General features: G+C 49.5%; 1 protein-coding gene across 5 annotated transcripts in view; it reads left to right on the top strand.

Moving 5' to 3' along the window:
* Positions 1-308: 308 nt before the first annotated feature.
* The window catches only part of SYK (spleen associated tyrosine kinase), a 76133-nt gene continuing 68067 nt past the window's right edge, over positions 309-8374 (top strand). For 2 of the 5 annotated variants that reach the window (XM_027615419.2, XM_027615420.2), the window contains exons 1-2: positions 309-367; positions 4315-4404. The gene's annotated coding sequence lies outside the window, so the exon portion shown is untranslated. Of the gene's footprint in view, positions 368-479; positions 591-4314; positions 4405-8374 lie in introns of those variants that run through there. The other 3 variants (XM_027615416.1, XM_027615415.2, XM_027615417.2) reach the window with 3 other exon arrangements.

Genomic DNA, 8374 nt, shown 5'->3' with positions numbered 1-8374 from the left:
GAGGCAGGGCGCGGGGGCGCTAGGGGCCCTCGGAGCCTGTCCTGGGCGCTGGGGCGCTGGGGACACTCAGGCGCAGGGGCGGCAGGGCGGGCCGGGGGCGCGGGGGCGCCGGGGGCACGCGGGCGCAGCGGCGGGGGCCGGGGGGGGGGGCGGGCCCGGGGGCTGGGGCGCGGCGGCCCGGAGGAAGTGCGGGCCCTGCCCGGGCGCATTAAGGAAGTTGCCCAAAATGAGGAAGCGCCTCGCGCTGGGCGGCTGAGGCGACTCCAGCCGCGGGAGGAGCGAGGAGGAGCGGGGACGAGCGGGCGGTCCCGCGCTGCGCCCCGAGCGGTCCCGGCCCCGCGCCCCGCCCTCGGCTCACCTGGCACAGGTAGGTGTGGCGCGCGCTCCCTCCGCCCGGCGGCGGGGACGCGGAGCCCGCGGCCACCCTCGCGCGGTGGGGGGGGGGGGGGGGGGGAAGGCGGCGGGGGAGATGCGGCCGCCGCTCCCCGGGCCCGGGTGTGTGCCGGCTCCCGGGCTGGGCAGATGCGCCCAGGGCCTCAGGCCTTTGACAAAGGAGGGACGCTCAGATTGACTCTTTTGAATCAGAACCGGTAGGTGCTGCCATCTTTTGTCCTAAACCCAGTGCGTCTGGGGGTCGGGCCCGTCCGGGCAGCGCGAGGCCGGGCGCGGGCGGTGCGGAAGCCGCGGGTTCGGAGAGGCGCGGGCCAGGAGTCCCTGGGCGCCAGAAAGCGCACATTTTCGTTTGGCCATTTTATAGATCCCCTGGAAAATTCCACCGTATTTATGGGAGTGACTCAAGGTGCAAATGCTTCTGTGCCTGCAGAGGGTTTAATATATCCACGCCTTTTCCTACGGAAAGAAAGAGCGGTTGCATAAAAACATGAAACTTTCTTAGCCACCGCTAAAATTTAGCAGGATTGCTGACTGTGACACGTTCACATGGTAAAGTAACTTACTTGGCCAGTAAGGGACTTGGAGAGCCAAGTGTAGCACCCTGTAAGTTTGAGTTAAATATCGTTTGGGCAATCTGGCTCCAAAACGTTAAGCCCATCTACATTACTGTACAAAGGCAGTTCAGTTTTAGGTTTACTCGAATGTTCGAGAACTAGAAAGCCCGTCACTGGAGAAGTTACAGTTTGAATCTTTTGTTGCAGGTTATTTAGTTATCAGTTTGCCTGAATCACCGAAGATTCCACTGATCCTTAGCAAACCTTAACTAGCAGGCCTTCCTTTCCTTAAACCCTGGAAGCAGGTCAGCGAGTGATTAGGAGTTGGAGATGCCCCACATCTGAATTTTCTAGTTAAAAAGGAGTTCATCTCGTGATGACTTGGAATTCCTGGAAGAAATGGAAATGATTCTAGAGGCTGAAGTCTTTGTGTTAGTAAGAGCAAATTCATTGCTACTAGGAAGATAGCATTTCAATTAAATGCAACTAAATTCATTGATCTGCCTCGCCCCCCCCAAAAAAAAGTCCATATAGTGCACGAATATATTTATCCTTGAGCTAAAACGTCGAAAAACTTGGAGAGTATTAAGTGTTTTAAATGAGAAATCTTGTCTGTTAGAATTATTTTATCAGACCGTTTTGTCTCTCCTCCATTATACTTTTGTTTTGATGTGTTTAGAGAAATTTTGCAGTAAAATAGAAATGGATTTGAATTCTCTGTATGTGGAGTGCTTTCATAGGTAGGCTTTTATAAATAGGCTTAATAACTAGAATGTTTTTAATGTTTTGAGCTAGGATAAAAATTGAGGTATATACTTTAGGTCTTACCCTTTCCCAAGGGATGAAGTTGACAGATAATTTTATTGCTAGATCTGTATTAAGAAATAACTCACTCTAGCCTTCTTCAGGCTCATATTTAGTATTCTAAGCACAGGTCTGATTTCTCTGTTTTTATTTTATTTTCCTTTTTTTTTCTAATTTCTCTGTTTTTACACCAAAGACTTCTTAGTATACTATCACTTACGCAGTACGTTGCACGTCCATAATTATTTTCCAAAACCCTTGTGCTGATATGTTTTGGAATCGTGTGTTTTTCACAACTTAGAATTCAAATTGAGACTCTAAATTTCAGCACTGAGAAAAACATTTCTCAGAATTTAGAAAGGTACTGCTCCCTGGGCAGCCTCCTAATTTCCCACTCGTTCATATATCTGCACTAACAGTGTGACCCGTCTCGCTCAGTGGAATAAACAGACTATAAATAGCTCTGTATCTGTTTAGGGCAGATGTTGTCACCAAGTGAATTCCCTAAAACTTACCTCAAAACCTTGTTTCTCTGAGCTTTTGCGCATTAGGACTTAAGGGACCCTTTAAGACTCCTAGGGGCTATTGTTTACTTTCGGAAATAAATTGCATTTCTACTGCGCAGTAGCTCACACCTTCTGCGATTAAATGGGCAATTGTGCCTTTTCGGGGAGTGTGAAATAGCAAAGACTTCGCTGAAATTTCAGTGGTAACAATCACAGTACAGATCCCAGTGAGAATAGGATGTTTCAGCCTTCCTGATAAACAGTGCTCTCAAACAGCAAGGGTCCCGAGGTCGATGATTTCAGAGCGAGATCGCAGGGAGCGTACTGCCATCCGTTATAGCTTCAGTGTGTCTTTGGAAGAACCACTGTTTCCTGTCCCCTCCACGCCTTGCTCGCTGTCTGTGCCTAAGGAATGGCAGAGTACTTTTCCCAATCCGAGCTAATTTTTGCTTCATCCTCACCCCTCTCCCCCGGATTCCCATTTGCAAGTTTTAACATTTTCTTCCCTTTCTGGATTGGTTTCCCTGTGAATGAGTAGAGAAAGAAACAATGAACTCTTTAGGCCCTTGGGGGAGAATTATTTTTTAAACGTTCACGCGCTGAACTTTTTTTTTTTTTTCTTTTAAAGCAATTGAAATCGAAAGGCAGAGTCTTGAGAGACTGGAAATAAAATTGCCCAAATTAACGGTGTGTCATCTCTTGCTCTTCTGCCTTGCATTTCAACAAGTCGGTTCTTTTTCACTTAGAAAAGCAGGTTTTTGTTTTGTTTTGTTTTTGACTAAGAATTGTGGAAAGATTAGTATGAAACTAGACTGAGCGGATTTGAATGGAGAAGTTCATTCATTCATTTGGGTGTTATATTAGCAGGCACATTTTCCCATGAGCTTATAGTTTTGTCTGACAAAATGTTGGCTTGTATTCATTTGAAAATTGTTTGCCTTCATAAGTTAATTATGTAAGTTTTACCCTATGGATCTTGAAAGGTGGTTGCATTGGAACCTTAAATGCAGTCAAACTTAGCTAAGGCCTATAAGATACGAGTACAGAAAAGAAAGGTGAGGTTGTATTACGGAGGTTTAACGAATCAAAAATGGCTCTCTCTTGATCTGTCCATTTCTGGAAACCACCAGAAATGGGTTTTGGAGGCTGCCAAAGGCTGATGGTTGAGAGGAGGGAGCAGGTATTGAACAAATATCAGTGACACCCCAATTACGAAGGAGGGTGGACTAGCAGCTTTTATGACGATGGTGTCTGGTCAGCAGCATCATCGGTCCTGAGGTACCTCCCTCTGACACTGGGGTCCTGGGTCCTGAGGCTGGAGAAGGCGCTAACCCCCTCAGGGCTGTGCAGGAGCATTGGAAGGGGCCCAGGGCGGGAGGGTAAGTGAGGCCCAGGCCCAGGGATGGTCAAAACAGTGGGTGGGGGAGTGGGGAAGGGTGGCCGAGGGCCCTGGGCCCAGTTTTAGGAAAAGCCACAACTTACACGTTGGCTTGTTTATCTATGCCCTGTGTGGCTGCAACGAGCGCTTAAATGTCCAGCGTGTGACCTTCTGCTCTCCCACTACAGCTGTTTGTCTTAACTGATAAATCTTCATTGCATTCTGGTCAGTCTGATAATTTCTTAAAGCTGTGTGTGTCTGCCAACATGTCCTGGAAATGCGTTGGTGTGGCCAGAGTTGAGTTTTGCTTTTATGAAATTCTACTTTATAACAATACCTTCCCGCCTTCCAGTGCTGCTCCCCAAAGCAATCTTCTCATCTTTTTAGCCAGCTCTTCTAGAATTCTCCACCTTACTTCCTGATAATATGCTCATCTGTTCTTGGTTTTGATGTGTTAGCCCGTGTCTGTCAACTTCCTGCCCTGAGAAAGGAGCACTCGGAAATCCCAGACCACCACCACCCGCGGTAATCGTGCTGTAACTGGGGGCTAAGAAGCCTCTTTGGAATGGACTGTGATGATACTGATTGCTAGAGCGAGGTGTACAATACAGTCCCAGTTTATTTCTTGGAACCCTTTGGTGTTTCTCCTGGGTGAACTCTTGCCTCTGTGTCTTTTCAGGAGGCTCTGTGCCTATGACAACGTCTCCCCAACTCTCTGACGCAAAACCAGGCCCCTGCACTCACTTTTCCACTGCGCCAAGTAAACCAGGTGACTGATCCGTTCCACGTTTCTCTTTGTTTCTCTGGAACCCTTCATCGTCTTGCTCGAGTCTGATGGCTTCCCCTGTCTTGCTGCACACATGTTAATAAGGGAAACCTGTCTGGGGAAATGGCTTGACTAAAGACATTTTTCGCAAAGTGCCTGTCAGACGTTTGCTCTACGTTTGGGGTCTTAACATACCTCTGATCAGCAGCATTCATATACAGTGTACCCATTATAAATCCATGGTAATAATTTTTGAAAGCATTTCCTCAAAACGTTTTATTTCTGTAAGATGTATATATGTGTGTATATATATATATATATACATATATATATGTATGATGTGTATATTATATATAATACATAGTCATTCCAATTTTGGCATCTGCATTTTATATCAGTTTTCCTGTCACCTCTGTATTTGCTGTGACACTGGTGTTTTATTATTCAGTTGATGGCAATATGTATTTTCCCAGGAATGGGGAGCCCACATTGCTTTTTTTCGGATGCTTGGCCTGGATCCCTTGGTCCAGAAGCGTGTGCTGTGTGATTTTAAATGATATTCCCAGGGAAACTTTCCTTGCACTAGTCACAAGATGCTGGATGGAATCATGTTGCCTGAGCAGGAAGCTGTTGGGGGAGGGAAGCCATGGTGCAGGTGACTCGCCCGGGGAGGGAGGGCATCTGTCAACATACTCACACCTCCGTGGCCATGGGATGTGTTGGTTCTTGGAGCATCTTGGGGATCAGAACTCTTAAAGTCCACTTTGTGAAATGATTGGTGACCTCCTGCTGTCCCTTTATAAGATCCTCGGGTGTTGCTTGGGTGGAGGTAAATGTTGTGGTTATTTTCATCTTAAATGCTAAGAATATTTGAATAATTTGATTGTTGTATGTCTTCCTGAGTATCTTTATCAACAGTGGTTGAGGGGTCCGAAGCTCCTTTGGGTTCAAGTCCCATTCCATTTTGAAACTACTGTTTTGGTCTTTAGGAATGGAACGATCACAGGGGGTTTCATGGTGATGCACCACGGGGACCCCGCGTGCAGTGCCCATTCCTCGCCTGTGGGTAGGATGGACGTGGCCATCTCCGCCTCTCCCAAGGGAGTGGCTGTGAATCTTTTGCAGTCTTGGGGAGAGGCTAGTAATAGCATTCCCAAACAGGTCACAGACGAATAAGTACTATTTCTAAAGTGAGTTCCTCTGACCTCCAAGATGGGAGAAGCTTCTAGCATTTCTTTTTTTTTTAATGTGTTAAGTGCACGACATGCCCCAGTACGTGTCCAACAGGGAAGAATTCAGATTTGACAGCACCACTAACACTGACCTTGACCAGCAACCTCCGCCCCAGCCCACCCTCTGTGGGAGAGAGGTGTGTTTTCTTCCAGCCTTGGTCCTGTGCGTTGTACATGTGTGTGCGCGTGTGTGTGTTCTTAACACTAGTATCATTCTGCAACTTTCTTTTTCTGATCAACCACATGCCTGGGGGTGAGGAGGTTTTCCCATCGGTGATCACTGCAATTTATTCCACAGACTAGAAGATAAGCTCATTTACTGACAGACATCTAGGGTTTCCCCCCCGCTGCCAATTTTTGATATTATATTAACACCACGCCTCTCACCAAGTGAGCTAACCGACCACCTAATTTTTATGAACAAAGCTGCAGTGAATGCACTTTTTCTTTCATTTTTCTCCCTTTTGCCCTTTGCATTATGTTTCACAAAACCAGCAGGTTACTCCTCATCTCGAGAAAGATCTTAGCCCTGTCCATCCTGTTACAAAGTCCGTCTGCAGAAGCTGTTATATTCCAGCAAGCAGGTGGTTAATTTCTAAGGAATGTAGTTAATCCCTTATTCTTTTTAACGATACATTTGGCTTTTGTGGTTTTTCCTAGTGGTTCCAGCTCAGACACTGTCTTCTTACTCCATAGCCTCCGTCTCCCTCTGGCATCGGCTCATCTATTGGCTCATTTGGTGCCTTTCCTTAAGGGGGCGAGCTTTCCTGCTGTGCTTGGTGTCTCTAGGATGTGTGCTGGTCTTTTTTTTTTTTTTTTTTTCCCCCCCGAGGTGCCCTAGGAGTTCATTTTCTGGGTCTGCATTTGTTCTGTGGCTCTCACTGAGCCTGTGCCCCTTTTGATAGGAGGGGTGAGGTTTGCACGAAGCAGGAGGAACCAGGAACGAGGAACCAGTGTGTGGGCTGCAGGGGCTCTCTGCTCTTCGGGGATGTGGCCATGCCCTGCCTCTCCAAACGCGTGTCTTTCCTGCAGAGGGACTGCTTAGCAGGGAAGGGGGGCAGCGACCGAGGAGCTGGAGAGGTTTGGGCAGCCTGGCTGCTCCGAGCCCCCCCACCCCTGCCCTCCAGGGCTCTGGCATTCCCAGGGCACCACAGCCTCGGGCCCGCTACCCCTTCACGGCTGCCCTGCTCCAGCACCTGGACGTGGTTTCCCTCGCCAGGCTGAGCCCATCTTGCTTTGTCTTTTGGGGTGGGCAGCAGCTTGCCGTCCACTGGCGGAATGCCTCCTTTGCTTCCCATTGTGGTCACGGACTCACAGTCTGTCTTACTGTCTTAATGCTGTTTCTTGCCTTTCTCGGCATTTATAGCTGCTGCACAGGCTTGGAGAAACACTCCACCACTTCCTTTTCTTAGCAACTCCGATCAGCTGATGGTCATAGCTGTGGAGGATGTGACAGCAAGGAGGAAGGAGGGGAGCTCGCTAGAGCGGCCTGCACTACAGGCCTGGCGCGGCTTTGGGGTTCGTGGTGGCCAGGGGAGCTGTGCCAGGGGCTCAGGCAGGAAGTGCACCCAAGGAGAGGGCTGCCTTGTCATGTCTGGGCTGACGATTAGGATGTGGCCAGTCCAGAAGCATCGCTCGCTCAGAAGCAGGTGTAAGGATGCACCCGGCGTGAGGGTGGGAGGGGGCTTGGGGACCATCTCACTCACCTGCTGAGAAGGTGAAGTGACTTATCCAAATGTTGAGGGGTGTCGCTGGATTTCGAAGCCTAAAACCGATGTGCGGCTCATCCAGACCCGTGATTCTTACCTGCTGCTCTGATAAGGCACGTGCAGGGATCTGCCATGGTGCCTAGCGAGGAGGTGGAAAGTCCCGTCCGTGGACCCGAGGAAGTCCAAGGAGGCAGGGCGGGGGCGGGGGGGGCGGGGCATGAGCTCAGTGCGCCAGCTTTGTGTTGGGAAACTAAGCTAATTCAATAGGAATTGGACAAGTCTTGAATCCATGAGAGGTTAATATGAGAACGTCGGATGCTTTCACGTTTTGGCTCCTTTCAACACACGTGAAGCTTGCTTCCAGGTTTCCCATCAGAGTAAACCAGGGCCACATGGAAGCTAGTTTGACAGGGCTCCCCAAGGCACCGTCTACACCGCAGGCTGCCCCACAAAGGGAAGAGTCGCTGCTCCCTGCGGGCATTTCTGCCACCAGGGCTGGGAGGGAGGTCAGGAGGCCTCCTGACCCGTGGAATGGAGCAGGGAGAAGGGACGTTTTCCAACTCAGTGGCATCCAATTGTGGGAACACTTGTGATGCAGGTGGAACTGAAGTGGTCCCATCAGAGGAAGGCAGCTCACGAGATGCTGGGAAAGGATGCACTCTAGAAGGAAGGCAGAAGGCCATGTGGGGCTCCCACCAAGGGGCCACCAGTGTCTGCAGACCCACACACACAGACACACGCGAGCGCACGCCAGTTAAGCCTTCCAGCCTGTCTCTTCTAAGGAAACTCTGGAAACAGCGTGCGTATCCATCCAGAGAAGAGTGGTATTCGTTTGCTAGGGTTGCTGGAACAAAGGACCAAAGACTGGGGTGGGGGGGTTACATAACGGTTCTGGAGACCTGAGGTCTGAGATCAGGTGTCAGCAGGGAGGCCTCTCTCTCTGGCTTGTGGATGGCGTCTCCACCCTGTGTCCTCACACCTTCTTCACTCTGTGTGCCTCTCTATGTCTTAACTTCCCCTTTTTATGCAGAC

The sequence above is a fragment of the Zalophus californianus genome, chromosome 13 (assembly GCF_009762305.2).
Source record: "Zalophus californianus isolate mZalCal1 chromosome 13, mZalCal1.pri.v2, whole genome shotgun sequence".
NCBI classification, from domain to species: domain Eukaryota; kingdom Metazoa; phylum Chordata; class Mammalia; order Carnivora; family Otariidae; genus Zalophus; species Zalophus californianus.
Note: the sequence above shows the minus strand (reverse complement) of the source record. Positions and strands in the feature narration are given on the sequence as shown.